A 15,569-nucleotide genomic window follows, 5' to 3' on the forward strand; every position below is an offset into this window, starting at 1 on the left:
GTATGATACTCTGGGACAGAGAAATCTTAGTGTCAACTTTCAACTGAGGCAAGGTTTCCAAATATTTCCAAAGCAAAGCATACTTGTAAATCTTTGAATCCATAGTGAACCGTTTTCAAAAGCCTCATTCTCCCCATTCAGAGAGTATCCAATCGCGTGCCTAGTACCCTAGTACTGTGGTTGGCAAACTGCGGCTCATGGGCCATATGCGGCTCTCTGGCTCCTTGAGTTAGAAGAAATTCAAGTTCTAAAAAATTGGCTCTCAAAAGAAATTGCAATCATTGTACTGTTGATATTTGGCTCTGTTGGCTAATGAGTGTGCCGACCACCGGCCTAGTACATAGATGCTATTTAAAACAAGCAAAACAAAGATGTTTTATAGCCCAAAATTGCACTGAAGTATTAAGATACACAATGCATGTACATCTCTCTCACACGCACACAGAAATACAGGTGCCCACTGCAAACGCCAGTGGAGAACCCTGATACTAGCCCTCTTTGGATTGGGAACCCCAGATACTTAATGTGTAATCTAAGGCAGGAGGGAGGGTGAGGCCATCTGAGTTGGGCCAGACTCCAGTAGAGGGAATTCTGAGTTGAGAAGGCTGCCTGGATATAGATAACTGCAAATGAGAGCGGAAGACAGCCCCTATCAAAGGAAACCATTCAAACAAAATCCAATAGGAGGAAATGAGCCCTTATTGTGTGCACACATGGGGTTCCACAGAAAGGAAATTGCCTGAGTCAGGGACACTTCCGAAGCCTCCTGAAGCTGCAAGTCAAGGCTGTGTTCCCATAACCTGGAGGTGTCTTTCTCAACCCTGGCTTGGTGGTAGGGAAACAGGTAGGATTTTAGCAAAGCCGCCCACATTCCCAGACTTCCAGGAATTTTGATTGCAAAATGTGTCCTTGGGAACCCAAAAGGCAATTCCTTATGTTCTTCCTTATGCTTCAGAATGTCTGAATCTAGGGAAAAAGTAGAGAACAGGCACTTGGTTCAAATAATTTGGTCTTTTTTTGGGGTGAAGCTCTTTCATTCTTCAGGGCCCATCAGGCACCTAAGAGACAGCCTTTGCGGGGCAGGGCCACCTCGCTATAGGGCCCCTTGCCAGCTCCCTGGGATGGCTTTCTGGGATTAGGCCCTGTGATCAGCCCAGAAGTATTTCACACCCAGGCCCCTGAGCCAGACAACAGTAGCATCATCCAGTCTCATTCTCCGCCCTCTTTTATCCAAAATGTAATCCTGAACACAACCAGCTTTTGGTTTTGCAGGCTACAGGCTGGTGCCTGTCCTGGGCCCCATGGGAAACAAAGAAACACGCATGACGTCCTGGTCTCAGAAAATTCTAGAGTCTAGGAGAGAATCGTTCATTCCAGTAAACTTAAGAAACAGGAATTTCCTGGAGCCCCTGGGGTAGGGTGGGTGGGGGCACCTATGAGTGTGAAAGAAGCTTGGAAAGGGAAGAACTTGTTATTTTGTTTCTTCTTTGTGTTGCTTGATTGGCAGTTTGAGTGCAGTACAATGGCATGTATTATGGAGTCATTTTCCACTGAGGTCATTCTCTGAAGGTGGTGCTGGTGGGAGAAGTGAAAGAAGACAGTGAGCTGCATGCTCATAGCACAAGCCCCGCCCCTCCCTGGCTGAGTGGACAGGCTCCCGGGCAGGAGTCCCTGTCTTGCTCTCTGCCTCTGCCTGGACCCCAGAGGTTTGGCACAAGTTCACAGTGTTACCACCCCAGCCTCCTCTCCTCCATCCTCGCCCAGCCATGGCCAGTGGCAGGCGTGGCCAGTGGGTGGAGGAAAGAAAGTTGCTCAAAAGATAGCACTCCATGCCGAAACGGGTTTGGCTCTGTGGATAGAGCATTGGCCTGAGGACTGAAGGGTCCCGGGTTTGATTCTGGTCAAGGGCATGTACCTTGGTTGCGGGCACATCCTCAGTAGGGGGTGTGCAAGAGGCAACTGATCCATGATGTTTCTAACTCTCTATCCCTCTCTCTTTCTCTCTTAAAAAAAGATAGCACTCCTTGAGCACATCAAATTCCACTGCACTTCAGATAAATGGATTGTCTATTAACAAGGGAAGATAAAAATTCAGGTTTTATATTTTCTCAAGGACTGCTCCTGGATCATTTATTTATTTATTATCCAGGCAGTCAGCAGACCCTAGGTGAGGACCCAGATGCTATATGGGTGCGGAGCTAGAACGATGCCTTACTCTGAGCTCAGTTGGCTCAGTTGGTTCATATTCTAAGCCAGATACAACAGCCACAAGGTCAACTTCAAGGACAAAAGTCTCAAAGTACAAGGGAGCATAGTGGTCAGGGAGGGTCACAGTGGCTCCCTTGGGGCAATGGGGGTGGGGGACAGGGTTGGCAATGATTTCTCGGAGAAGAGACATTTGAACTGGGCCTTGAAGGATGTGCCAAATGACAGTGAGCAAACAAAGGGGTGTCACAATCTCCTAATTGGTATGCTCCTTTTGAGGTTTATCATCTCACATATAAGCTAAAACTAATAGGCAGTGAGATAGATTATTATTATTATTATTATTTCTTTCTTCCCCACCCTTCAAGGGGGGAAAAATGTGTGAATAAGAGTTAACTTGCTTAAAAATGGAACTGCAATACCACTTCTGGGAATTTATAGGAAGAAACCCAAAACACTAATTTGAATGAATGTGTTCACCCCTATGTTCAATGCAACATTGTTTACCATAGCCAAGATTCGGAAACAGCCCCATAGCCCATTAGTAGAAGAGGGTATAAAACAGCTGTGGTACATTTGCATAATGGAATGCTATGCAGCCATAAAAAGGAAGAAATCTTTACCCATTGCGACAGCATGGATGGACCCGGAAAACATTATGCTAAGTGAAATAAGCCAGTCACAGAAAGACAAGTATCATATAATTTCACTTATATTGTCTGAAATAAAAAAATATTATACAGAGTCCTAAAAACAGAATGGAAGATTGCAAGAATCAAGTCAAAGGTTTGGAATACAAAGAGCCAGAAGACACTCCTCTGCAGAAGCAAGAAGACAAGAGAATCCAGAAAATTGAAGATAATGTAAGAAACCTTTGGGACAACTTCAAGCGAACCAACATCAGAATTATGGGGGTCCCAGAAGAAGAGAGAGAACAAGATAGTGATATTTAATGAACAAACTAAACTGACAGCAAAAGAGAGACAGACTGAGATAGATAGAGAGAGATAGAGAGAGAGAGAGAGAGAGAGAGAGAGAGAGAGAGAGAAGAGAGAAGGCAGACAGTTCTGGTGAGGTGAGATTTGTAGTGGGGTGGCAGAAAGATTGAGCAAAAAAGAACAACAACAAGAAAAAGAACTCATGGACACAGACATAAGAGTGGTGATTGCGGGGGAAAAAGGTAGCTGGAGGTGGAAGATGGTATAGTAGGGATAAATGGCGATGGAAAATAAATAAATGTTTTTAAAAGAAACATCTAAAAAATAAATTAAAATTAAATTAAATAAAAAGTAATCAGTTGCCAGCAAAAATGTGGATGCACAGAAATAAAATGACTATGTTATTCAGCATGAGTGAGACTGGATATTTCAGGGAGATTTTTATCCAATGATGTAGATGTTGTTTTGTTTCCAGGAGGAATGGCAGGGTAAGGAGGAAGGGCAGGGTAAACTTCTCTGCAGATTCCTGCTGGTTCTCCCCCACCTGTTTCCCACAGCATAAAAAGTAAAAAAAAAGACAACCAAACAACCAACCAACAAACAGAAAAACAAGAGGAAGGACGGCATCTTTCTTCTCAGGCCCCAGTGTGGACAGTATCTGGCCCTCCCCGCTGGCCAAAAATGACGAAATCCCCAAACAATTCATCTCACATGACACCCGGGAATGGTGGTTTCCAAATTCCTCACAATTTAAAGGCTAATTTACAGTATTAGGTCATAGAAATGCTTGTAAAACTCCGACGATTCTTTAGTCATATTTCGTTTATTTCAAATATTACCACTTGCCCCGAGGAAGAGCCCTCTCCTGAAGATATTTGCAAGGAATTTAAGTTTGCTTGCCTTTCAAACATAGTGAGGTTTTTTTGTTGTTGTTGTTTATTGGCTGTCCTGAATAAACACAGCCTGTCATTTTGAAAGCAACCCTTTGAGGGATGCAGAGAGGAAAGGAGGCCAGTGCCCACTAATACTGCTAAATAGATCATGGCCAGGACAGCCGAGGGAAACGTGTTGTCTGGAAGAAAGATATGGAAACTAACAGAGACAAGTTAACTTATGTTCAGGATGATCCCACAAACCACTGAAGTTCACCGGGAAACATGAATCGTTGGCTTTTCATGTATTTCCAGTGCTTCGGTGCCTTTGTTTTACAATGTAGACCAGCTGATAATGTGCCTTGTTCCTCGTTGACTTTGCAATCTCATTCTTTGCCACAAATATAATGGCCTGTTTGTCTTTCCTCGGATGCACCCCGGCCTAAGAATCAGACATTTGTTTCACAGTTCTTGTTTTGAAGAAATCAGTTCTGGGTACATCTTTATACTGCCCATAAAAACAGAGGCCTCTCTGGGCCAAAGATACCCCAGGTCTGTGCTGGGGGTAGACTTAACACTTGTCCACTACTATAGAAAATGAAATTGAAATATAATAAAACCTCACTTCAACCTAATAACTGAAGGACCCTGAATTATAGGCTATTCATAACGTTGTACACTTTCATTAATTATAACGACATACAGCAATTTGAACTGGCCAAGAGTATTTTATCTCATAATGGCTCTTCAGAAGTTCTTATTAATGAAGAGATAAGAATGATTTATGAGTCGTATTACAGGTATTTATGTCTAAATGAGTGGTAATGAAATGTCTGAGAAGTTTGGTCTCATAAGTAGGGTAAATATTCCCTTTAGAACCATGTTAAGACTTAATTTATTCAGCAAGCATGGCCCTTCTGCCCCCTTTTTTCATAAGTAGTTCAAAGGTAACCTTTAGTCTAGACTGGGGGTGGTTTCAGTTCATGAGGGAACACTGATCAGTTGGCGGTGGCTGCCTGCCTGTTTTGAGAAAATTTTGAGTGTCATGTCTAGATTCAGAGGGAAAGGGTACTGGGATCAATTAGTCATGCCTGCCCTGGACGTGCAAGGTGGGAAAGGGGGACCTGAGTGGCATCGGCTTGCTGTTCTTGGCATAGGACTTTCTGAAGTGTCACAAAGTTGGAATTCTCATCAAAGTACCCTCTGGAAAAGACTGAAAATGAGAGCAACTTCTGCGATGTGGGTAACACAGTTTCTAGCTGTCCCCAAAATTCAGCAGCAGTTGAAGGTTTTTTTCTGAAAAGGTGGTAATCACTGAACTATCTTAATTCACTTAAACCTCTACATAAGAAAATTAAGTTCAGCCCAGTTGGCAGGCTCAGTGGTTGAGCTTCGACCTATGAACCAGGAGGTCAGGGTTTGATTCCTAGTCAGGGCACATATCCAAGTTATGGGCTCTATTCTCCAGTGTGAGGTGTGCAAGAGGCAACTGATTCTCTCTCATTGTTGATATTCCTATTTCTCTCTCCCTCTCTTTTCTTCTCTGAAATCAATAAAAAAAAGTATGTAAAAAGAAAAGAAAATTAAGTCCAGTTTACTAATTGTGGTTATGAAAAACTCACTTTCATTTGCACTAAATTTGAGGGACAAACTTATAACTCTTCTTTATCCTGAGTGTAATATTAGGGATCGAATGGGGGCCTGTTACATTGGAAGGAGCCCTTTGAAATAATATCTTGACCTTTTGTTTTCATTTGATTTGTAGTCATTATTATTTCAGTTTTTGAAAGAAAATGAACAAGTACTTATTTATTCCCACTAAAAACAAAACAAAAAAATCTGAAATTCAGAGCAAGGTCCATATAGCAACACAATTTTCTTTCATTTCTCAGTTAAATAACAGATAATGAATAGGGCAAGGAAATCTTATAAAGTATCCATTATATTCTAGGCACTTTGACAGTAACTTTCAAAATGTTAAAAAAAATTCAATTTTAATGCTCTCAACTGCCCTGAAAGATATAAATATTGTCCCATTTTATAGATAAGAAAAGTGAGGTTTTGAAAGGTCAGACTGTTAGTTCAATATGGAGCCTCTTATGAGGCTGAAATTTCTGTTTGGAGTTCAGAATTTAAACATGTGCCACTCATCCTAGCTTTTGAATAGGACTTTTGCACGGATGTTTTGTATATTGACTAAAAAAAATAAAATAAAATAAAAAATTCTAAAACTTTAAGATTTTGAGATCCCTCAGTAAATGTTGGCTACTGTTATTTCTCCCTCTCATCCCCTCCCCCTCCTCTCTCATATATATATATATATATATATATATATATATATATATATATATGAATGGTTATTGAACTTCAAATATTTATTGCAAACCACTTTGCCTTTTTATTTCAAAAAGAAATGTGAATGCCTACTCTTTATGTTAGAAAATGTTCTAAACCTAGAACAAGGAATTTTTTAATAGGAGGATAAAGACTGTAAAGAAGACTGTAAAGTATACAATAAAACCAGCAGTGTGTGTAAGGAACCAGAATACTGTCCTGACATTTTATACAGTACGTAAATTGCACTTCTAATCCAGAGAAGTCTGCTTTTAGTTAAGCACTGTGAATAAGTCCTGTTTCTAAAATTCTCCCTCCCTGTCTTTTGGTGAAAGGGGGCAGTGGGGTTGGCAGTAGAGAGGGGCTATTTTTCCCTCTGAGAAGGCTTTTTATTAATTTCTTTTGCTGAATTTTTGACCCTGTAAAGAAAGAGAGCTATTGTATCAAACCATAGAATGGGACAGGCTCCCCCAGACGGGGTGTTTCCTTCCCGCTGAAGGACACAGATATCATCTTTATGAGCTGGGCTCAGCTTTATCGCAAAGCCAGTAGATTTCCTTAATATACTTACTGCTGTTTTGTAAATAGCGTGGGGGCAATCATGAATCTGAATCACTTACAGGGTCAAAATGAGAATGATACTGGTAATCTTAGGAGAAAAATGTTGAGTAGCCTAAATAATGAAATCAGTCATTAGAATTCTTTCTTATTGTGCAGGCTCCAAACCAACCCTTTGAGTACCTGTTGTCTACCTCTGAAACTGAATGAGACAGTGCACGCTAGAAGCACTTTATTCACTGTAAAAAATTCTTTGCAAATGTGTCTGATGATATTAATGACAACAATTGTATTAAAATTTTTAATTAAGGCAGAAGGAAAGCTTTAAGATTATCTGCCATGTTTCTTTAAAAAGATGATTCATCAACCCAGCTGGTGTTGTTCAGTGGTTTTGCATCAATCCATGAACCAAGAGATCACCAGTTGGATTCTTGATCAGGGCACATGCCTGGTTGTGGGCTTGATCCCCAGAAGGGAGTGTACAGGAGGTGGCCAATTGATGATGTTTCTCTCTTGTCAATGTTTCTATCTCTTTATTCCTCTCTCTCTAAAAATAAATAAAAACATATTAAAAAGAAGAAAAAAAAGACGATTCATTAAAAACTGTAGCATGCTATGTTTCTTTATGTGCAAGAATATTTGGAGGAACAGGCACTGAATCCTGGCTCTAGGTTAACAATATAAAAGCCCACAGAGGACAAGCTGATATGTTTTTTAAATGGTATGCTACTCTCATTTTTAAAATTATGAGTTGTCTTGTGATTCCCTTTGAAGAAGGGGCAGGAGTGGGGACGTATTCTAAGGTCTGGGACAGGAAACAACTAGCTTTCAGTTCTAGAAGAACATTACCATGGCTCTTCCACAGCACTCAGGGACGGTGCCATTTCTCTCATCCCTATTTCTCTTATTTAGTGGATGAAGTTGATGCAGTCTGGAACATTGCTATGTGAATTCAAATGTGAAGTTTTATGGCTATTGAGGTAGTCATATTGCATATTGAAAACTGTTTGGCTCAGTGGATAGAGCGTCGGACTGCGGACTGAAAGGTCCCGGGTTCGATTCTGGTCAAGGGCACCTGCCTTGGTTGCTGGCACATCCCCAGTGCGGGGGGGGGGGGGGGGGGGGGGGGGGGAGGGTGTGTGTGTGTGTGTGTGTGTGTGTGTGCAAGAGGCAGCTGGTCAATGTTTCTCTCTCATCGATGTTTCTAACTCTCTATCCCGCTCAATTCCTCTCTGTGTAAAATCAATAAAATATATTAAAAAAAAGAAAACTCTTTGGAACCCTAGATATTTTCTTTTTATTTTGTTTGTATTGATTTGAGAAAGAGAGGAAGGAAAGAGAGAGAGAGAGAGAGAGAGAGAGAGAGAGAGAGAGAGAGAGAGAGAGAGAGAGAGAGAATCAAAGCATGGATGGCAAATCCTTCATTACATTTTCTAAACTTCAAATAATGATCATCAATCTGTTTCTAGGTTAGCATTTTTATATTGCACTAGAAACGGTGCTTCCTGGTTCCTTCCGATATTTATGACTCCTAGATTTAACATGTAATTATTTACTCTTTGCATAACAATTTACTTTTCATAATATTTCACAGTCATGGTTGAGGCTCTTGTATGTGGTTGACTAGCTTAGTTGATTAAGCATGAAACAGTGATTACGGGTTTCTGATACCACGGATCTGTGCTTCATCCCGAACCTTAGCTGACCCTTCTAAAAATATCTGCTGTGAGTTCCCTAAGGGATCACCCCGTAGCATAATATCTTTTAGCCATTTAAAATGCAAAAAGCAATTCTATGCTCATTATTGCTATTAAGAATGAGAAAATCTTGATACCTTTTCCCCCCTTTAGACTCCCCTTTTATTCTAAAATCCTACAAAATCAAAGGAGGTGAAGACAAAGTGGAGCCATATCCTAACATAGAATGTTAAAACTGTCTCATTCGGTGCCTTAGTGGTTAATTTTATATAACTCATGCTTTATTATTAGAAGTGATAATAAAATGTTATAACTTAACATTTTTATGCTGCTCTATGAAAAGCATTATGCAAATTTTACTATTAGTGGGAAGCTATAATTTGCAAGCCATTGTCACTCTGTTCATTATTTTCTTTAATCTCTTTTTTAAAAAGTTACCCAGCCCCCCTCCCACAGCCTACTCACTGTGAGTTTGAATTGTTCACATTAACATCAAGTTGTTTAAATAACAAACTGCATTGTACCTTGTGACTTATTTTTCAGCAATACTTTATTGTTATAATTTCTGTTGAGCAACTTGGACAATAGGTTGTGGTATGCAATCAGCTAGGCAACGTTTACAATGACAAAAATGTGTCCAGGCTTAGCAAAATAATGTGCTTTTCCAATTCTGCTACTTTCTTGCACTTTAGGATGTTCAGTCTGGAAAGTATATCCACATTTTATAAACAATTGCCTCTAAATCTTTATAACATTTAACCTATTGTTCAATTTTAAATGAGGAAATAACATGGTTTACAAGCATGAAAGCCCAGGGGGAATTTTTTGAATTTTTGTCTCAGGATATTTTTGTTTAATTTTCTGATGATAAAATATTTGCTTCCTGAATAAAAAATATAAAATATTTAATACCACGTGGTAAGCATTTGGACCTGCCATACTACATTGTTAGAAAACATGGTGTGTGTGTTTTGGTTTTTGGTTGGGTTTTTTTGTTTTGCTTTTTGTATTCCTTACCCAAGGATATTTTTTCCCATTGAACTTTTATGTACAAGTGGAAGGGAGGGAGGATGCGGGGGAGAGAGAGAAAGAGAAACAGCAATGTGAGAGAGACACATTGCTTGTGACCTGACTGGGCTTAGGGATCAAACCTACAACACAGGTACATGCCCTTGACTAGGAATCGAACCCACAACCCTTTGGTAAGCAGGCCAACACTCTAGTCAGTGAGCAATACTAGCCAGGCCAACATAGTTTTAGATATCTACTTAATGCCCAATATTACAAAAATACCATAATTTAATTTAGCATTTTTTGTTACACTGGTTCTAATTATTTATCTTCATAAATTGTACTATGATTAACATCTTTGAGATACATATATAGTCTCCAGTCTGTTTTTTTCCTTTACTAAGTATTTCTCAAAGTAGGGTTGCTGAGAACTGTTATATTTTCAGATGCCTTGCATATTTGAGAATATTTTCCATTTTCATGTTGGAAATATATTATGACTGAGTATATTATTTAGAGTAATAAATTTCCCCCTCAAAATCCTATAGACATTGTCAAGTCAGAAGTCAATCAATGCACTTGTAGTTAACTCTTTTTGGGGCAGAGGAACTAAACAATTTCAGAAATCTTCCTTTTGTCTTAACAACTTCTAGGATGGTGGTTCTCAGAGCTTTCCTTTGGTTGCCTCGGCCACTGAAGTGTTTGGATCTTTGTTTTCAGCTCCTTTTTTAACCTCCCAAGATTTCCTTACCTCCATCTTTTAACTGTTGTTTCTATTTCATTTACGCTATTATTTATTTACTAGAGGCCAGGTGCACAAAATTCATGCATGGGATGTGTATCCCTCAGCCCAGCCTGCACCCTCTCCAATCTAGGACCCCTCAAGGGATGTCCAACTGCCTGTTTAGGCCCAATCCTACTGGGTCTGCTGGTTTCCAACTGCTAACCTGACTGCCTTCCTGATTGCCCCTAACTGCTTCTCCCCACCATCCTGATCACCCCCTTCCAGCCTGATTGATGCCTAACTGCTCCCCTGCCAGCCTGATTGACCCTAACTGCCCTCCCCTGAAGGCCTGGTCACCCCTAACTGCCCTCCCCTGCAGGTCTGGGTCCCTCCCAACTGCCCTTCCCTGCAGGCCGGGTACCCCAAACTTCCCTTCTCTGCCACCCTGGGCACCCCTACCTGCCCTCCCCTGAAGGCTTGATAACCCTCAACTGCCCTCCCTTACAGACCTGGTCCCTCCCAGCTTTCCTCTCCTGCTTGCCTGATTACTTCCAACTGCCCTTCCTTGTAGGCCTGGTCCCTCCCAACTGCCCTCCCCTACTGGCCATCTTGTGTCCACATGGGGGAAGCCATCTTGTGTTTTGGAGTGACAGTCAATTTGCATATCACTCTTTTATTAGATAGGACTCTCTTCAGGGGCATTAATAATTTTTAGGTTGGATCTTTATTTTATGACCTTCATATCTCTCAATAGTCCTCTACTCATTTTAATCTCTTTTCCCTTTTTCTCTCTATTGTGTAAATATGTCTCAAGTATATTCTCCACCTCATTAATTCCATTTGGTACACTGACAGTGCTTTACTACATAAGGTTCATATTCTAATTATATGGAAATGTTGATTTCTTCACATTCCCTTCTTATCTCAACCACTGCCACCATTATTTCCAGCTCTTTCAGTCCCTTTGCAATTTAGTATATTGAGTTTTCTTATCATCTTTCCTTTCCGATTTCATGAACTCATGGGGAAAGGTTGAGCTTTCCTGCACTTCACTGAAAGCACAGAGCAAGATGTAGCCTTAACATTTCTTCACTTTTTAAGTGATGAACCTTGAGCTATCCATCTTGACCCTCTTTCATTTGCAGGATCTTTCCATTGCTCTCATATGGGATCTTTGTCACAAATCTAGCTTTTCATTTGTTGTTAGGTTTTCATTCATTCATTCATTCATTCATTATGAATGCAGAAGTCTGTCCAGGTTTGGTTCTTTTTTTCTAAGACTGGGCAGAGAGATCTTTTTATAGCTCCTCACTTGCTGTTTATGTGTAGAATCATTTCCTCAAGTAGCAAGTAGAAGATTCTTTGGTGTAAATTTGATGAGTTCAGTGGTGCAGCAGCTTCGGTGTGGTGTAGAGTGAGTTCTGGCTATGGGTACCCTGCAGGCATATGTCATCTCTAATCATTTGTCCTAAAGGTTACTTCTCTCCACCAAACTTTCCCTTTGCTCAGCCTGGAAGCCAAGTATACAACTCACCTAAGCCTCCTTACTGTTGGTATTTCAGGGTCACAAGGGAGACAAATTATTGAACTGTTGGTTTATAGTTTAATGTAGCTACTGGACAAAATTTGGGGTTTTTCAGTATAATCAGTAGTAGCACAGAGATTTTAAACACATGTGACTGGCACATTTTCCTTGTTTCTAGCACTGCTTAAAGCTTTCTTTTTCCATATATATATATATATGTCCTTAGTTATATTATTGGGGAATTAGTGGGGGAAGTTAGCAGCTTGTGCTCAATTTGGCATCATAGAAAGAATTCAGAAGTTTATAGTTAACACATATTGAAGCCATTAATTGATATTTTGCCCTGGCCCTGTAGCTCAACCATTAGAGCATCATCCCATACACTGAAAAGGTTGTGGGTTAGATTCCTGGTCAGGGTACATGCCTAGGTTGCTGGTTTAATCCCTAGTCAGGGAATGTGCAGGAGCAACTGACTAATGTTTCTTTCTCACATTGATGTTGCTCTGTCTCCCGCCCTTCCTCTCTCTCTAACATCAATAAAAACATATCCTTAGTTGAGGATTAAATCTATATATATAAAAGCCCAGTGACCTGAACAGCAGAATGACCAGAATTACTGATGGCTATCATATGCTCTGTGGCAGCCAACCAGCCTGATCCAGGCTCCAATTGCCCCTCCCTCTGGCCAGCCCGGCCCCCTGATCAGCCCCCATTGGGGCAGGCCTGCTGGACCCCATCCATGCATGAATTCATGCACCAGGCCTTTAGTATAATAATAATTTACCATTTTGTTCTTTGTTTGCATTGTTTTTTATTCTTAGTAAGACTTGCATGCCTGTTATCAATGAAAGATTCATCTGTATATTATTTGTCTTTTGTTGTTTATCTTTTTAATCAAATCAGTATGGAATTTATTTGAGAGAATAGTGAAAATTGAGGTTAGAAATCAATTTTTCTAATTATTGTAAACAAGGCATCCTTTCTCCACTGTAGTAGTTACTATCTTGGATCCTAAATTCTTAGGTAATCTGGGACCCCTCTCAAAATACTTGTATTCAATTCCATTGATTTATCTCTCTATTCCTTTAGCAGAAACAAACTGTTGCAATTGTTTTAAATTAATAGTATATGTATCCATCTACTAAAGCCAATTCCATATGTTGTAATTCTTTTCCAGAAATTTATGTTCTGTCCTCATCTATTTCTTTCAGTTCTTTCCCAAACTAATAACAACCTCTTATAACAAAAAACAAACAAACGAACAAAAAATCCTTTGAGCTTTTATTAAATTGTGTTTGATCTGTAAATTAATTTAGTAAAAAATAATATAGTAAGACATAATGTTCTTAAATGATAAGAATGCTAATCTAGAAATATCTCTCATTTTTGTTCCAATATTAGTATATACCTCCAGGTAAAGTTTGTTAATTTTTATGTCTTTCTGAATACATTTTCCATCAGCATTATTCTCAATTTTTTATATTTTATGTAGCTATTATGAATGATATATTTTTCTATTACACATTCTCTCTGATTATTGCTAGAGAACAAGAAAACTATTGGTTCCATTTAACTTCATTTAGTTACCTTATTTCTGACAGCTTAGCAGAACTCACTTTTATCCTGTGAGAAATAAATTTAATTCTGTTGAATTTTCTGAGAATATAATCATATCATCTGATGATAATGATAGCATTTTCTCTTTCCCAATAGTTATGCCATATATTTCTCTTACATATTAATGTGTTGGCTGCACCGTTTCATGACTTTTTGAAAATTTTAAACAACTGATCTTTTCAAAATTCTCAAAAATAAATGATTATTCTATATTTTATATCCTTCCATGAATGTGTTCAAACTAATCATAGAAACCAGCAGATTTTTCATCTTGCTTACTGAAATTTAAGACACTTAAGTATCTCATAAATATTAGTTTTATGATATTAAAAACAAAATTTAGACTGATTGTACATAAGTTTCCTGCTTTATAGAAAGTATAACTTTGACTTATAAATTTAAAATAAAAAGAAACATCTATTTTTTTGCTGTCTCATCTATCCATCCATCCATTTATCTACTCAAAAAATATTGAACCCTGTGCTTAAAACAAAGAAATGAAAAAGTTCTACTCCCAACCCTCTAAAATCTCAGCTCAGACTTATTAGAGATGTATAGTTCTGTTCACATAATTGTACCCAAAGATGTTCACAGCTTGATTAAGTGATATCAAATGAAAAGTTACATACTGATTAAGTTCTTATTGCATTCTAATTATATGCTTATGAGTCAAAACTTGATCCTCTGAAATAGAAACATCTGTGACACATGAATAAAAACAAATACTAATTGTAATTTTGTTCATTTATTATCAGAGACCCTCCTTCTCCACCTCTCCAGTTTCTTGTATCCTTATCAAGATTTCTCAATTAAAGAAAGTTTGGAGCAGTTTTGATAAATTCAGAGAAATTAAACTTGTTTTAAGTTTACTAGTTTTCACTCATCAAAAATGTCATTAGCAAATCCTCCCTTAATAAAATAATGATACACAATGTTTTCTTTTTACAGTAACACCATAGTTATTATAATACTAATTATTGGGATTATCATATAGTGGTCTTTGGAAGTGTACATTATAGAAAATGTACATTTGAAACATGATGGAGGATTTTGTTACATTATGATGAAAGGGAAAGTATTTAACAATATTTTAGGAATACCTCATGAACATTTAAAAAAATATTTTTATTGATTTGAGAGAGAGAGAGAAACATCAATGTCAGAGAAACATTTTTAGCTGCCTCCTGCATGTCCCCTACTGGGGATCAAGCCCTACTAGGCATGTGCCCTGACTGGGAATAAACTGGTCAAACTCTTGGTGTACAGAGACCCTGCTCACCCAACTGAGTCACTGGCCAGAGCATCACGGAAATTTTTGTTGTAAAAATTTAAATTAAAACAAAAAATAATGTTATTAACTTATTCTACTACTCTTTCTCTAACAACTTTAAAATGCCCTCTGAAAAGCATTTGCCTCTTTTAAAAATATTTTTTTTAGTCTAAACATTTGACTTGAACTTGCATTTTGACTTATTTGAATCTTAAATCCAGTTTCCCTTACTTTTACATTTGCGTCTTATAGTTGTAGGGATGTAAGATGATCTACCATTCCAAACCTGCTTGTTAATTACTGCCTTATCCTCAGTCATAGTACAGATTCCTTTAGAAAATAAGTAATTTGATAGATTTCATAAAGCAAATTTGACTCTCGTCAAATGTGAGCAGACACAGCTAAATCCCAATGGATGCTACTTCTCGGTGGCATGAACAGTCCAGGTGCTCTTGGCTGCCCTGATACTGTAGTAAGTAAATCAGTATATTAGATTTTCCAGTCCCGATGGTGACACTAAATCCAGAGTACGCCTCCATGATTATTTTAGGCATCTCCGAGGTCTGGAGAAACACCATTTTCTTCTCTGAGGAAGATTAGTGGTTCAGATGAAACCTTCAGTCTTAATGAACCTGGTGTTTCTGCTGCAGGGTAACAAACCAAACCCCAGGGGGTCACAGGTGTCTCCCTAGAAATCCCTCTCGCTGCTATTCAAGAAACATGGCTCCTCCCATGTCCGAGGCAGAAGTGGCCCTGGAGACGCTGTCGCTCAAGATTTCTCACATTTTCCTTTCCACCAAGGCATCCTAATCGCAGAG

The 15,569-nt window shown here is 38.9% G+C and overlaps 1 protein-coding gene across 15 annotated transcripts in view; it reads left to right on the plus strand.

Moving 5' to 3' along the window:
- MBNL2 (muscleblind like splicing regulator 2) overlaps positions 1-15,569 on the plus strand; it is a 161,850-nt gene that overhangs the window by 19,763 nt on the left and 126,518 nt on the right. The gene's annotated exons all lie outside the window — the stretch shown is intronic.

Source organism: Pipistrellus kuhlii, unplaced genomic scaffold (assembly GCF_014108245.1).
Source record: "Pipistrellus kuhlii isolate mPipKuh1 unplaced genomic scaffold, mPipKuh1.p scaffold_m20_p_3, whole genome shotgun sequence".
In the NCBI taxonomy this organism is placed as follows: domain Eukaryota; kingdom Metazoa; phylum Chordata; class Mammalia; order Chiroptera; family Vespertilionidae; genus Pipistrellus; species Pipistrellus kuhlii.